The sequence below is a fragment of the Hibiscus syriacus genome, unplaced genomic scaffold (assembly GCF_006381635.1).
Source record: "Hibiscus syriacus cultivar Baekdansim isolate YM2019G1 unplaced genomic scaffold, ASM638163v2 tig00110430_pilon, whole genome shotgun sequence".
Classification (NCBI taxonomy): Eukaryota; Viridiplantae; Streptophyta; class Magnoliopsida; order Malvales; family Malvaceae; genus Hibiscus; species Hibiscus syriacus.
In genome coordinates this window covers 1,610,139-1,626,940 of record NW_024062734.1, presented here as the reverse complement: position 1 = coordinate 1,626,940, position 16,802 = coordinate 1,610,139, and the positions used below count along the sequence as shown (strand labels likewise).

The window sequence follows — 16,802 nt, the reverse complement described above, 5'->3', positions numbered from 1 at the left end:
TTGTACCAGTGACATGTCGGATTCGGGAGTCGGTTACGGTCAAGGAAGGATTAGCACCCTTGAATCGCCCTTTCGGTACTATGTAATTTCCAGTTGTCTTTGATTAAGAAAATTATAAGTTTAAATTTAAAGGTAAAAGAAAAGATCCCAGTTACTTACTTCTGATTGGTGAAAATTCCCTTAAGAGTTTAACGATGTTGACTTATATTGAAATACAAGATCGAATTAAGAGAAAAAGACATGTAAATATGAGAGCCACAACAAACAGAAAAGAGAACAATAATGTAAGTAAGCATATAAATAAAACAGAATAAACAAAATGATAACATGAGTGAATATAAAAACACAGAGAAACAAAATAAATGATAAAAGGAGAATAAAATAAATGATATGTATATAAATAAAATATGGTATTTTAAAATAGAAAAGGTAATAAGTACATTATGTATACATGGAAACATTATTCCAAAACAAATAGATACGTATATACACATAAATAAATGTTTAAAAAAACAAAAAAATAAACGAAAACAATAAAAAAAAATAAAGAAACGTATATATAAATAGTATATATATAAATGAGTAAAAAAAAGATAATAATAATAATATAGTTATATATATATATATATATATAATAATATATAATAATTTGTAAGCAAAATAAAAGTAATAATATAAAAAATAAAATAAATAAAATAAGAAAATACGTGTATGTAAAGTAACAGTATTAAAAATAATAATAACGATTATAATAAATAATAAAGCAAATAATAGTAACAGGACTAAATTGAAGGAAAACCACGATTGAAGGTCGAATTCAAAATAAAATTGGGTTTTAAAATCGGATTTGGGGGTTAGAATGAAGCCTCTTTGGAATGCGAGGGACCAAAACGGAGATTTACTCATTTCATAGTGAAACACGCGGGTTAACTAGGCGGGTCGGTCTGCGGGCCGTGTATTTAAGTTAAAAATCTGTTTTAACTCTCATTTTTTCCTTCAGAAAACCGAAGCCCCTCCCTTCCCATTTCATTTCTCTCTCGCCTGTTCTTCATATATGAAGAACACGGCGGGTTTCCAGAATCCGGTAACCATACGCCGCCGCCGTTGAACGGCGACGGCCACCGTTCATCGGCGGCAAAACCTAAAAAAAATTGGTTTTTCTGAAAGCCCTTCTCTCGCACGTTTTAAAAATCAAAATATTTTTCCCAACCAAGCCTCGGGGAACCGTAGATCTAAGAGAGAATATCACGGTTCCCTTGTGTTCATCGACCCCCAAATCTTCTGTTTTTTTTTCGAGAAAAACGACAAGGTTATAACGCATGCAAGGGAGAAGTAAGAAAGGTATAAACTTTCACCTTTTATTTCTTCTTGAAACGTTTACAAGGCTCGTTTTTTGCTGAGTAATTCCCTGTGTGTGCTCTCGTGATTTCCAGTATTTTTTTGTGTGTCTCCTCCTTTCTTTTAAAAGCTTCTAATTACATGACTTTATAGTGATAATCCTAGGCTATTTTTAGAGTTTTAATCTGAGTAAAACTCGGTTTGTTTGTGGTGATAATCCACGATTCTGACTTGGTTGTTTTTGTGAAAACACGTTCATTGGCGTTCGTTTGGTGGCCGAGAGTCTTGCGCCGGAGAACTCAGATCCGTTGGAGAGAAGAAACGTGCAGCCATGGGGAGTTGAAGGGGAGAACGGCGCTAGGGTTTCTGGAACCCCTAGCCTATTGGTCACGTGCCTTGGGCTGCTGAGGCGTTGGATCTGGGTCACTTGTATTTGGGCCGTTTGTTATCATTTTATTTGTAAAGGGCCTGTGTAAAAAAAAAAGAATTTAAGTATGTATATTATGTAATATGGTTAGAAATTATTATATGAAATAACATTATTTAAATCTGATGAAATTTAGTGTCTTCACCGATGTCTAGTAATTATTACGGTGAAGGCTGCTTGACGTCTTAAGGACCAATGTGACAATAGGAACTAAGTTGAAAGACAAAGCATAAGAAGAGCATCTGCCTGATCTACACATCGAAAATTAATGCCTCTGGTGCACTCTTCTGATCAAGTTGGTGGAGAAAACGGAGAAATGTGGCGTTTTCCGGATAAATTTTGTAACAACCCGAAAATTTCAAAATAATATTTAATTGGGAATTGAGGTTTTAATTGTGAAAATTGGTGGATTTTTGGGGACTAAATTGGAAGTTTTTAAAACTTGTAGCTTGTTTAGAGTTAAGAAAATTCAGGACCAAGCCCTGAATTTACCCCAAAAAAATTAGTATTGGTTTATATATATATATATATATGATATATGCGTGATTCCTCCCAAATTTCTATTTCCTTACCTCAACTTCCGACGACGATTCCGACACCGTCTGAATTCCGATCGTCGTTTTGAAAGTACCATCGTGTTCGTTATCGAGTCAGGAACAATCCCCTCAATTTAATTGAAGCGAAACGCTGCCAAACGTCGTGAATTTCAAGTCAAAGCATCGACGTTTTTTTAAGCTCAATCGCCTAGAAAATCCTAAATTCATCGCGATCGTTCAAAATTTGAACCGATCTTTGTAAGTATCTCGAAATCGCTCAAAATAATTTTTAGAAATTTTTCCGTGATTTTTAGAGCCCCGGAGGACGTCGTACGCGCCACACGCGCCGTCGCAGGCGAGTGAACGCTGGAAACCGGTTTTGAATCGGTTTTGACCGGTTTGACCGGTCACGACCCGTTTACCCGTTGACCGTTGACCGATGCTATTATGGGAATTAATTCAAAATGGGTGCTGTTTTGGTAATTTTTTTAAAAAGAGTGTTATTTGTGTAAAATGTTTGACAGTTTGTTGACCTCCCTTGACCAGAACTTTGACCGGCTTTGACCAGCTATTAAACGACCTTTGTTTTCGACCAAGAATATCTATCCTGATAGTTTTCGACGTTCCAAATCTGTTTTTGGGGTCCGTTTCGCTAAATTCAAACCCGAAAGTCTCCAAATTGTCAGTCAAATCCGTTGACTTTAATTTTGACCAAGAATTCGAAATTTCGGAAGATCATACTTTATGTTTTTCGATGTCCTGAATTTGATTCCGAAGTCCGTTTTGCCAAATTATGACCCGAAATTCCCGAATCGAGCTTGTAAACCCAAAAGGCTTAATATTTTAATATTTTGATTATTTAAATGATATTTGGTCAAGGATTTATTCAATAAAAATATTTTATGAAGGTACTCGTGTTTCACCTGAGCAAGGATCAATTAGATCCGGTGTTATCCGTTCGTTAGATCAGCCTAAACCGCGTACTACGAGAATTACCCGTAGGTTTCCGTATATATTTAAATAATATTTAGATATTATATTAGGATTCCAATATGGATTTTTAATTCGTATGATCTAGCGCTGCAGCAGAACGTGATCGACAAACCCAATAGTAGGATTCCCTATTCGATTTCTCAGAGTGTGACAGGTGTGTTTCCTGACAGTGTTGTTTTACTGTTTTAAAATATTATTTGAATTATTTCAGAATGGTGATTATTCAAAATATTGTTATGACATGATATGATATCTGATTCTGAATAATGGTTACCGACATCTGATTACCGTATTTCTGTATGATTTTCAAGCATGATCCATTTTCATGTTTAATGGATTAATCACCATTTTTACTCGAATACATATTTGTTTATTACTGTCATTGGGGGGGGAAAGAATTGTTGGAGGAAGAAAATATTGCAGGTTCTCGGCTTTGTCTCAGGGCCTTACTGGTCGTGACGGGGTGTATGGTTATGGGAACCTACACAATTATTCGTGACGGATGGGGGTAATGTTCATATTTAAAAAAAAACATGTTTGCATAAATCGATTTTTATTGATAATATCTTATTAATATGTTTTTGTACGCTGTATGGAACACAATGGGCTTTTTAGCTTATTCTGTAAATTTTAACCTTTTCAGATAACAGCAGACCGAAGCTAGCAGATTTGGCATCAGGAGAAATCAACTACTTTATTTTGTACGAACATATATTCTATATGTTTTTCGGTTATGTTTGGTGACATGTATTTATTATCGTTTTGGACATATCTGTATTTTAATATTATGTTCTATATTATATTTAACGTTCTATAAGTTATATAAAAAAAAAACCTCTGAATGGGATATGTGACCACTTAGATTTGGGTCTAACTCACAGACCGGGTCTAGGGGTTACAAATTTTGTTAAGAAAGTCGAAAAAGATTAGCTATCAATCTGAAAAGACTGATCACAGTAAAAATCCATTCTCAGGATAACTAGACATTGATGGATCCAGTCCTGAAAACCTATTTGAAACCTGTAAATCTTTCTACAATGAGTAATACATGCAATTATAAAACATTTGACAACGCTACCATAAAAAGCCAGAACGGTTGTCTCAGTGCTCTTATTGCAATATAAAGGCTATGCTGAGCTGCAAATTTAAGCAGTTTCTTGTTATCTGTAGGTGAGAAGCCTAGAAATCTTCCAATTTCTTGCAAGTCAATCTAAATAACAGAGTATTGACTTGATCCAACTATGCGCATTTCATCCACAGGTCATGACTACTAACTCCATGATCATTTTCTTGTTATGCATTTTTGTCCAGACAAGTTGCCATTTTGTTTCATGGCAGGAACTCTGCACCGTTCACGGTAACTATTAATTCCATTCGGCATAATTCCAGATCTTCTTCGTGCTTTAAAATCTTCAGGCTCAAGGGTTCAAAAAAAATCGAGAAAAATAGGGTAGACTTCGTATTTAGTTATCCAATTATCATTTTAGTTCTGTTTTGGTCACCTAACTGTCATTTTACTTGTGTTTGGATATCCAACTATTTTTTTAAATTATACCTAACGTTACATTTTGGTCACTTGACATTAAAAATAAGCAAAACTACTGACATGATGATTTTTTTATTTTTTTCAGTGATAACATAGCATTATCTTATGGTGATACATCAACATCACTGTTAATTTTTTAATTGTAGGTGATTAAAATGGAATCAAATTATAACTTTAAGAATTATTTGGAAAAAAAAATATAATAGTTGGGTGATTAAAATAGAATCAAAGTGATAGTTGGGTAACTAAATATATAGTTTACCCAAGTATTCATAATAATTAGGTCATTAACTTTTTATATTTAATTAATTTTTAAACTTATATTTTAAAAAAGAATTAACTATCGGTGACCTTTTGACCTATGAAAATAGCCATTGACCATTATGATATTGTCATAGCAATTTTGATACTACCAATAAAATTTACATATAAATAATAACGTGATAGAAAGATTCAATTGATATTTTTTTTATAAAATTTAGAGACTTAGTAGCTGTTTGTTTGCCTCTTAATGGAATCATTCAGCGTTGAATGTTGAACCGTTCAGTATTCAGCGCGTTTGTTTTGTACCTCTGAATGATTTAGTGCTAACTGATTAAGCAAAATAATGTTGAATGATTCAGCACAGAAGTATATTCTGAATGATTCAGAGCCATTATCAAACAACATGTCACATTCAAAGCTAATTCATACAGAGCCTCTGAATCATTCAGCACTTAATCATTCTGAAGTAAACAAACAACCCTTTAGTTTCTTAATAAAAAAATTATTAAAATTAAAAATATTTAAATATTCAAGAAATTAACACAGATAAACTTTCAAAAACTAAATAAATTTAAAAATATTAAAAGTAATAAACTATAAGCTATAAAATCAAAATTTATAAATTATTAAAAGTTTAAATATTTACAAAAGAACTTTGTCTATAGGAGTCTATTTCTATTATTTGAATATATTTATAATATTCTTCAAAAAAGAAAATATTTATAATAAGTTTATCTATGAATGATTATTGGAGAATACTTTAAATAGTATAAAACCAATCGAGATCTTATTGTGAACTTATGAATATTTCAGTACAAACAACTAAATCAATCATTTTTAAACTAAAAAATCCTTAAAAATTATTGATAGATTAAAGTAAAGTTTCTATCAAGTAAAGTTAATTCTGTAAAAAATATGTTTAAAGAATAACAATAAACTTTTTAAAGAGACCGTCAAAACTTATTCAAGGATAGTGTTTATTTTTTTAATATTTTATAAATATTAGTAAAATTTAAAATAATTTCTTATACTTCTTAGTAAACTTACTTCACTAAACATGTTATAATTTTTTAATTAAAATGTTTCAATCTTTTCATTTTTGCTAAAAATTAAATAACCCTTAAACTTTATCTGTCAATTTAAAAAAATAATTAAATTCTTCTATCACACCATCATTTACATATAATTATCGTGTCAATATCATACTCCACCTCGTGCTATTGGTAATAAGTCAACAACGATTCCATGAGTCTAAGAATCACAGTGATCAATTTTTTAAATTTAATGACTTAATTAAGTGCAAAAAATATTGAAGGACTTGATTAATTTTTTCCCCAAAAAGTTTAGGAAGTCAACTTTAGAAAAGGCAATCATCCGAATCCATCAGTACATGTGTTCCCAATGCATATATGGTTTCAATATTTATGCTGTGTTAGCAACAAAATGACCCGAAGCAAACCCTGGTAGCATTAATCAGCTTGGTGAACAACGAACTCGTATACCATGTTCACATAAACAATCCATGGTTGTTACCTATCATCCATATAAATCTATTTTCTCAATTCGATCGTATCGGTTCAGTTGTTCCAACATTGTTATGGAATGATCATCATATACAATCTATTTCAAGGACAAAAATAAATAAAGGTGAACAAATGTGCTATTTTTTAAAAGCCTTTAACAAGTCAAGGTAGTCATACATAATAACGCATGGACCTTTTATCTTTATCATCTTTCAGAGTCAACAAGGAGAGCACAAACGGAGTTTGATAAGCAAAAATACCCTACAATCTTGAGATTCAGAAGCGACTTATTTGGGCTTCGGATTGCCAGAGATATCCTTGAGCTTTTCTTTCAGTTCTCCATTCTACACAAGTACATATGCAAATGCATCAGCCATAAGCAAACATTACCTGGAGTCGGATACAGATTTGTTAAATTTATTTTTTGAAAGGCTATTTGGAAGATCATATTCTCATATCCATGTCTGACCATATGTTGAAGATATTGTCCGACACAAATACCCTATGAAATATTAAGAGTTCAGGGATAATAGGCCATGAAAGTTCCTGTACAAGCTATGCAAGGGTGGGAAAACTAATAAGACTTAACCTGGTGCATGTTGAGAATTAATCTGAACCCCCGATGAACTCTCCCTTTATAAATATCTGCGGAAATGTGGGCCAGTGGCTGCAATAAAATGGTTAAGTGATGAAAGGAAATAAGCACCTTATATGAAGATCATCTATGAAATTTGACCTTTCAATCATAATAGCATCTAAAAAGAACACTTCAATATAGAAATTCAACCACAAAAATATAGAGTGAAATATCTGTAAACTTTTCAATTATAGAAATTTATTTGGATCTATCAAAGAAGTCCAATGCTCGGATAAGATTGATTGACAAATTCGATATTTCATTATTTGAACAAAGAATTATGTTCACTCAACAACTGTTAAAACAAATATTTTTGCTTCAGAGCAATATAAAAGCTCATGTTCAAACTAAAAGGATGGAGAAGAAAAAAATGCACTTGAGTTGTGTCTTGAATCGAATTCCATATAAAATAGTTTTTTATTGTCTATTTATGGACTTTTGCTTCAAGCAAATGCTAACTAGGAGTATGGAAGATACAAAAGATAAATACTTATCAAAATCAACTGGAAGATTAGAATAGGAAAAAAAAGGAAAATTTTGGCACAGAATCAAACTGCTCAGTGAAAACCAGCAGAAATCCGTAAGTCCAAATATATTTTTCACTTTTCACGAGATACATTTTAAATATTGATGGAACAAAAACGGACAGCCCATCCAGGCCACAGAACACAGGCTTCATTAACAGATGACTATAGGCATTCAGCAAGTTATTTTATTAAGAAAAAGTAATTAAAAAGAAAATGACAGAAACTTAGGCTAAAAAGGAGACTTTGAGTGTCCATTCATTTCTATCAAAACCACAATTAGGTTAGACTTCAAAATAAAATACTAGCAAAAGTAAAGTTACCTGAAGGCTTTGACAGCACTTTTCAGCTCAGGATCTTCCAGGATATTTCTTGAACTTAAAGGAATATCTGCATCAACCAGAAATCTGATATCTTATCAAAAAAACCAGAAATCTGATAAGAATAAAAACAGGCTAAATGCATTTGTTAACAAAACAAACCAAAAAATACATCAAGATAAACAGACGTGCATGGAGCAGCCAGCAAAGACAGAGCAGGCATAAATCCTTTTGGTCATGTAATTTTATTCTAAAGAGAGAATATGAGTCATATCCAGAGAGATGCATAAGCAAGGTAAAATAAATGCAGAATCATCAACGAACATATTAATTACCAATCAAAAGCTGAATAGAGATGTCAGGAAAATATTCTTTTCATGCAATTAACACTTACTGTAGTGTTTTAACACTCTAACTGCCAATGCTGAATCCGCATTGAGGAAATCAGGTACCCCTTTCATGTAAATCATCACAGGGTTTTCCTTGACATCCTAGATAACAGTTAATCACAATCATCAATACCATAGCTTATGCAATAAGGAAAATTTCTGTGCTACAAAGGGGAAGAAAGTTTCAATCTGCTTGTCTACATGACAACTATCAAAGGGCACACCTACCTGTTCAACAATATCCTTAAAAGAAACAGCAGCAGAATCCTGACCTTATTTGTCGGTCTAAAATCTTCATGTGTATCAGGTCACTGGAACAGTTGAGTATTTGAACCCATTCTGGTAGAAGGATCCAATCACCTAATAACAGCACAACCAAATAAGGCCTTTTGAAACTAAAACATGAAAATAGTTTCTAAAAGTTCATATCCTGATTTCTAAAAGAGCATAAAGAATCTTGAGACGGTTGCCAGCAATTTAGAACTGTAACAAGAAAGCTATTTGAGTTTAGACAATTATCTAAAACCCTAAACCCTAAACCAAAACTAAACATAATTGATATCACTATATAATGAAAGCGATGAATAATAATACATTAAAGATGATAAATTCGAACATACGTTTCTATTAGAACGAGCAGCTGGGAGAGTGGCGATGGCCTTCAACAACGCGTTGATGATAATAATCTAGCCATTACCTCTCAAATCTCTGATGATTCAAAATATCTGCACAAATTTCAATAACTAAAATCAATCGATCGCAACTGAAAGCCGAACAAAAAATGGAAATCGAATTTGTTTACCTTCGGAAAATAAAAAAAAAAACCCAAATGGGGAAAGAAGCTTCAAAGCTCAAGGCTGCGTGGAAGTGTTTATTCCGGAATATTGTGAAGAAGAAAAAGAATCACATTCAAGTTCCTAAAGTTTGACTTAATATTTTTTTACCTCAATGTTTGTATTCTATTAATATAGTTCTTATAGTTTACAATTTTTAACAATTAATCCTTTAATTTGGAAATTGTGTGAATCCATGGATGCAATGTAATTTGACAATTATACGCACATGGATCAAAGTAATCAGACGGTGTCAAAATACCGATAAATAATTTGTTTTGATTTTTGGTGATGTGTCATTCGTTCTAAATTTTAGAGTCAAATCTTAACTCTAATTTTATATAAATATTTTTTATTCAACAAAATAGAAATATTAAAAACAACCCTTTAATCTCTAATTATCCAATGTTAATAACATTAAAAATACCTTACTAACCTCTTCATTCTTGACACGCTCTAGCTAGTTTTTCAGAAAGTATGTTGGAAACATGATTCATCTGCAAAAATAATTCTGCTTACATTTGCATGTCATGGTCAACAAGAATTGTAGCAGAAGAAAGGCCCAAACGTCCCAAGGTCTGGCCCGTAAACGGGCAGTCTTCACCGGCCAATTTGACTTCTTTCGCCAAATTATTTTGTAGATAAGAACAAATAGATGTCTGTAATCAGTAACTTATCCATTTTGATTCTGGTGAAGAATCGTAACTGGTAAGATAATAACTGTTAGCATGTGATTTTTCAAAGGGAAAAAGGCTATATATATATAAACAACATAAAAAAGGCAATTGGCCAATATGCATTTCCCCTACTCGGTGAGAACTTTTACTTCAGTATACTTTCTCATTTTCAAAGGGGAATAGGCTATATATTATATACATCTTGGATTAATGAGTGATGCTCCATGGTCCTTATCTTTTTCTATGCTTAACATATTTAAATTGCAACTTGTATTGCTCCAACTTGTATTGTTGGAGGGGCCTATTTTTGAAATATTTTTAAATTTAATAATTAAAAAAATATTTTTAAACATCATTTTTTTATTTCAAACACTCAGAAACATGGTAAATGTCTTTGATTTTTATAGTAAACTGTGATATTTATAGTAAATTTAATTTTTTTAATGAAAATATATAAATATTTTCCAACTTGTTAAAAAAACAAATATAAAATAAGGATAATTTGGTTAAATATACGTTCCAATAATCTTTTATTCTTTTAACTAAACACGGTAATCTTACATTCCTGCTAAGCCAACCAAACATAAAATACAATATTCATAGTAATTCTATTCATGATAATCTTACATTCCCACTGATAATATTTCATTCCGTGAATCAAACGTACCCTAAGGATTATTCGTGTTCACCGTGAAGCAGGAAGATTAGTTTCCTCTGTACTTGATAATCACTCAAAATTACCGTAAAAATAAAGATGAGAATCTTCATGAAATAAAGATGAGAATATTTATAACAAATCTTTATTTTCTTGTGATATTAAATAGAATAGAAAATTAATAAATGATTGTCCCTTTTTCCCATATATATATATAGGGTAAGGGGGATGTGAGATATAGGCCCCCCAACACCAGTTGAGAGCAATTTCCGTAAGAGACATTCGAACTGCAATTAATTTTTTTAGTTAAAACAGTCGTCATCTATAATAAAAAGGTTTTGTTCCTTTCAAATCAACCCATCACAAATAAAGCAAAAATTTAATTATTCTTCTATATGAGTTAGGAGGATATATTGATGAAATTCTCTTTTTGAAAGAACTTTTAATAGTTTTTTCAACTAATAAAGACATTCAACTCAAGCAGACATCATCATTATTTCTGTTTCACATCTTTCTGGTTTTTCTTTTTCCCTTTTTCTAATTTTTTATTCTACTTATATTTTTAAATTTATGTAAAATAGAATCAATTGCATCATGCGGTTAAAATATAATCCTCATTTAAATTGATATCTAAACTATGATTATGATTCTAAAGTAGTCTTTAAACTTTTGAACATTTCAATTTCATCCTTAAAATATGACCTTCATTCTAAATTGGTTCCCAAAATTATGAATATTCCAATTCATCCCAAACTATATGTATACGCTAATCATATCCCTTGTTAATAAAACCGTTAGGCCAAGTTATATTATTATGTTTTAAAGAAAACACAATGCAGGTTAAATTATGATTGAAACTGATTATATTTTTGATGACTTGGGATGAAATTGGAATATTCAAAAGTGTGGGGACTAATGTAGAAAGAGAGTTATAGTTTAGGATGAAATTAGAATGAGTATAGTTTTGAGGATGAATTGGAATATTTAAAAGTTTAGGAATCAATTTAAAAGGAGGATTATAGTTGGGGACATATAATGTAATTAACTTGTAAAAATATAAAAGGGAAAATTATATTTTAATAATATTTTATTAAAAGTAATATTTTTTCTTATTACTTTCGTGAAATAATATAATAATATATATATATATAATTTAACAAAAAAAATCTAAAAGTTTCTAATTCAACAGAGACAAGAAAATAAAAATGAAATTTCCAGTTGGATAATGATTTTCTCGGCCAGTTGGCTTTATTCACATGCGTTTGGCTGTCTGTGCTGTTCTGTTTTGGTTACACTGTAAACGTGCAGGTGCAGCTGAATTTCCTTCATGAGGCTTAACGCTTAACGCTTGATGCTCATTCCACATCACCCTCATTGCCTTCCTCTTCTTCTCTTTCCTGGGGTTTTTTTTTCGTTCTTCACTCAAAGTTCTTATATTTGGAAAACAAAGAGAAAATAAGAAATTCGCTGTTTTTTCAATGGCTACATGTGAGTATCTCACTTCTCTTCTATATGATTTTTTTTTTAGGTTTAGCTGACCGAGATTTAATTGGGTTTTGGTTATTTTTTAAGTTTGGGGGCGTGGAGATTTTTTTTTACTCTTCTTTTTGTCCTGGGTTTTGAATTTGCTTTTGCATGAAGACGGTAAGGGAATTGCAATATTTTAACTTTGTTCTGTTTATAGACTGGGTTTTTTTTTGGAATTGTACCTTCTTACATGAATTATGTACTTGTTTGGTTCCTAATATTTTCAAAATTGAAAATTGATTGCCGTTGGGTTATGTTTTAATACTTCGTTATATATCTGTCCCGGAAATTATTACTTGATTCTGTTTAGTGAGATTGTCCTTATAAAATACTGTTAATACATGATTTTCTGGTAACAAGTTAGTCTTTGAAATTTTGAAACATATGATTTTGCTAGTGGTTTTGTCTGGTATGTAACCTGTGGTGCTTCTACTGCATTCTTGTAATATGTGTACTCGCACATACTTTATGATTCTTGTAATATCAATGAGATAAATTGTATTGTAATCTTTTGTTGACGAATTTATAAAACTTACTTGCCATGTCTAAGTTTGAACTTTTTGTTGTCTTGGGGAGGGTCAATCCAATTATCTATTGTCTGAACTTTTGGGGAAAATGTAAAGATTCTAATTTCTGTAACGATTGGTGTCTCTCGGGGCTTCTTTATATCACATGCATCTTGTGATGCATGTACCATTGTAATACTCAGTCAGCATCTTCCAGCTTTGTAGGCAAATTCAGACTACAATGCAGTGAGAATAAAACTGTATATTTTTGCCTCTGTGCTCTGATTCGGACATGCACGCAGGGAGAACCCGACATGTTCAATAGTTTCTGCTTGTGCCAATACATTATAGGCTGATCAAGCTGTGAAATTGTTCGTAGTACTTTCATGTATCTATGTATGCATTACACTTTGCAGGCCTTGCAGGGACACTACATTTGTTTGTTGTGTGTAGTTAGAGATGCTTGGACACATTGTTAATCTGACATGACTTCTCTGATTGTCTTTCCATACAATCAGTTAAGGTTTTTTTAGCAATTAGTCCTTTTATCATTACTTGGAGAAAATTTTTTTATGTAGTTATACACCTTGGTCATGGTAATTTGCTGTCAATTCAGGTAGCATAGGAGCTCCAAATATTATAATTCCAAAGTTGTGTTTCGAGAAAGCAATAGTTGATAATTCAAAGCTGAAGAACGATAGAGTTTGGCTAAGGAAAAGACCAATTCGATATGCTTCCCTGGTTAGAAGCTCAGAGAAGGCACTCAGCTTTGGTTGTGGTCCAACTGTGGAAACCCAGGGTAACTAGTTTATGCTAATAAGTTCACTTTTTTTAATTATTTATTTTACTTTTATAGCCAAGATCTCTTATTACATATCCATGTCTAGTACCACTTGATCAACTTTATTCACTGTGCAGCAAGGTATGGCGATATAGAGAGTTGAGACAGGAAACTATTATGCCTTCGCTAATAGTTCTTCTGGTTCTTAAAGAAATACATTTCACATTGTTGCAGTCTCATGAGCACAATTATTCTATGCCGTCTTTAACATGTTTCTTGATTTAATAGAATTTTACCCCTTGGATAGCATTACAGACTAATCTTCCCTTAAAAGCCTTTGGTGATTATTTAGTACATGATGCATAAATACATCTATTTATGCAGAGTTGTATGTACATATGCACAACAGAAGGGATACACACACTACTATGCAGTACCTTATAAATAGAAAAGTAGTTTTTAGTTTGTTTACTTTGGAGGATAATGTGATAGTTTCTATGGTGCAAGTTGAAAACATTGATTTCATCTCTCTTTCCGATTCTATTGTCCACTCAAGATTATTGGAATAGGGAAAATATGTCTACTTTCCGATTGTTGTTGCTCACTTTATTGCTGACTTAACTTACAGAACCTCAGTCAAACTTGGAAATGAAGTACCTAGTGATCCAAGTGTGTAACTTTGGACATTCTGAAGTTTTTCATCATCTCTGTTTTCGCTTGAGTTCTATAAACTTAAATGATTTGTTGAAAGCGTCGTATTACATGTTATTTCTTCATTTGTTTTTCATTTTATGTACAATGCGTAAAAATCAAATTTTAGGGTGAGAATCTTATTCATTTTGTCATTACTTAGCTTATATCCACACCCTTTTGGTTGCCGTCTTGCAGCTACCACAAATGTAGCAGAAGATTCTGAAGAGACTAAAACGGCTGGTTTGACTAGCCAGCTTATTCCAAATTCATCTGGGGTGAGTTCATATCTGTTCTTTTAAAACATTAATGGAAGCTATGTATGTTATGTCAAGTCATTATTGGTATCTTTTTCCACCTTTCAATTATAAAAATGTTTTGACCAGTAGATTTTGAAGTTACTGCACAGTAGCTGTTTGAAGCAGCTGTGAGGAAACTATATACGGAAATTAGAAAAAGAATGTAATTGATTTTTCTTCTTTTTGATCTACTAGTAATTTACAAATTTGGAATAAATATGTTAATATTTCATGTTTTGGGACTTCTTTAATAAATGAATGAAAGAACTTATAATTCGAGTTATATTTGAAAAGTTTGTAGTTTATAATCTCTAACTGCAGGTGGAATCTCTGATCAGAGATGTATGTGATACAACTTCCATTGCAGAGCTTGAACTGAAAGTAGGTGGATTTGATTATTGTGCCATAAATAGCTTGATTAATGTGAATGAATTTTCTACTTGAGTTATTTTGTTTTGAATCGAAGCAATTGCAGATGTTGAAATTTATTCTTAATCTTTCTGCTGCCTCCGTTTTAGCTTAATGGATTTCGGCTATACATTGTGAGGGACTTAGCAGGAAAAAGTGTACCTCTGCCTGCGATTGCAAGTCCTCCTGACAGTGTCAGCACCAATAAAACTGTCGAAGCACCTGAGTCGAATGGAGCTGTTGCAACTTCTTTAGATATCACTAAACCACAATCTTCTTCGGGGAGAGTCCAATCGTTCCTTGATAAAGCTGCAGATGAAGGCTTGGTGATTCTTCAGTCTCCGATGGTGAGAATCCAAAATTTAGATTCTTCCCTTTGTTTGAACGCACGGAACTAAGATGACAAATGGTGCAGGTAGGTTTCTTCAGGAGATCACGAACCATAAAGGGGAAGCGTACTCCGCCATCGTGTAAGGAGGTAAATACTTCAACAGATTTTGGTTGCGAGCACAAAATATACACGAAATCATAGTTTTGGAAGGCATCATGTCTAGTGTGTCTCATTGGTTCCTTCGTACTCTCTGTCTCAATTGTTGCTTTTGTTTATGCAACAGAAGCAAATAGTAAAGGAAGGTCAGGTACTTTGCTACATCGAACAACTAGGCGGTGAAATTCCGATTGAGGTACAGAACTCAATTTAACAGGACTTGCTGTGTGGCTTTTGCATGTTAACAGATGAAAATGAGGTTTTCACAGTTCGCCTTACTTGTCTTTCTAGTTACTTTTCATGTATATGATTAAGTGTATCCGATCAATCAATCCAAATTTTGTCTCTAACTCCGATCATTCTTTCACAGTCTGATGTATCCGGGGAGGTCATAAAAATTCTGAAGGAAGACGGCGGTATGTCTTTGCCATCTTTTCAATATACTCTTCAACTTGCGGTATTTTACGGTGTCCCGTGGTCAGTTATTCTAACTTTCTTTGCTTAATACGACAGATTCCGTTGGATACGGCGATGCTCTCATCGCACTTCTACCTTCTTTTTCCCGGGATAAAGAAGCTGCAGTAGATGATTCGATAATTTCGCTCGTTACCAACTGGTTTGTGGCAGATGTAAGCTTTGTGTCCTTTAGTACTTGAAATGTGGAACTTGTGAACATCACTGGGAATCTGCCATTGAACTTGAAGCATTTTCATTCATTGCAACTATGCTCTGCATCCTTTGTGTTTGTTTACGCCTCATTAATCGTGTTCAAGTTATTTTATATTTATAAAACTAGTTAATTATTTGTTTTTTTATAGTAGTTTTAGTTCTTTTTCTAAATTTAAATATAAATTTTCTTTTTGTTACGAGAAATAAAATAATTGAAGGAAATTATCTTAAATAAAATCATTATTATTTGAATCGAATAATTTTTTCTCCCATTTGGAACGTACATTTTATGTTATTTTATGTAGGAATGGAGTGAGTGGCGTAGTTGTTATCTTGTATATTTTATATAGTTTTTCATATTTTCGATTGAAAATTTGTTTTTGTAACTCTAAAATGTTATCTTTTAAAATTGTATTAATTTGCCCTCAAAACATAAAATTATATTTCCCCGTCCATTGTATATGTATAATATATTTTAAATTTGCAACTCTAAACTAATACATTGAGAGGAAAATACACTTGTCCTTTTTCATTCTTGGTTGTTTTCACTAATATGATTAATTATTCTAATTATTTGGACATTTATGGTAAGATAATTATTTGGTATATTATTAATAGAAAAATTAATTTTATAATTATCCTTGAGACAATGATAAGTATATTTATAATATATTTTAAAAAAATTAAAAGCAAATAATAAAACACCTGTCATCGTCTCAATTGTGTTGTGAGATTATTTTTCTTCAATAACGGTACATCAAATAATAATTATA

General features: G+C 32.1%; 2 pseudogenes; one reads left to right on the top strand and one right to left on the bottom strand.

Annotated features, from left to right (window-relative positions):
* Window positions 1–6,740: 6,740 nt before the first annotated feature.
* LOC120125263 lies at window positions 6,741–9,274 on the bottom strand (annotated as a pseudogene).
* Window positions 9,275–11,909: 2,635 nt separating this feature from the next.
* LOC120125262 lies at window positions 11,910–16,076 on the top strand (annotated as a pseudogene).
* The last annotated feature ends 726 nt before the right edge of the window (window positions 16,077–16,802 follow it).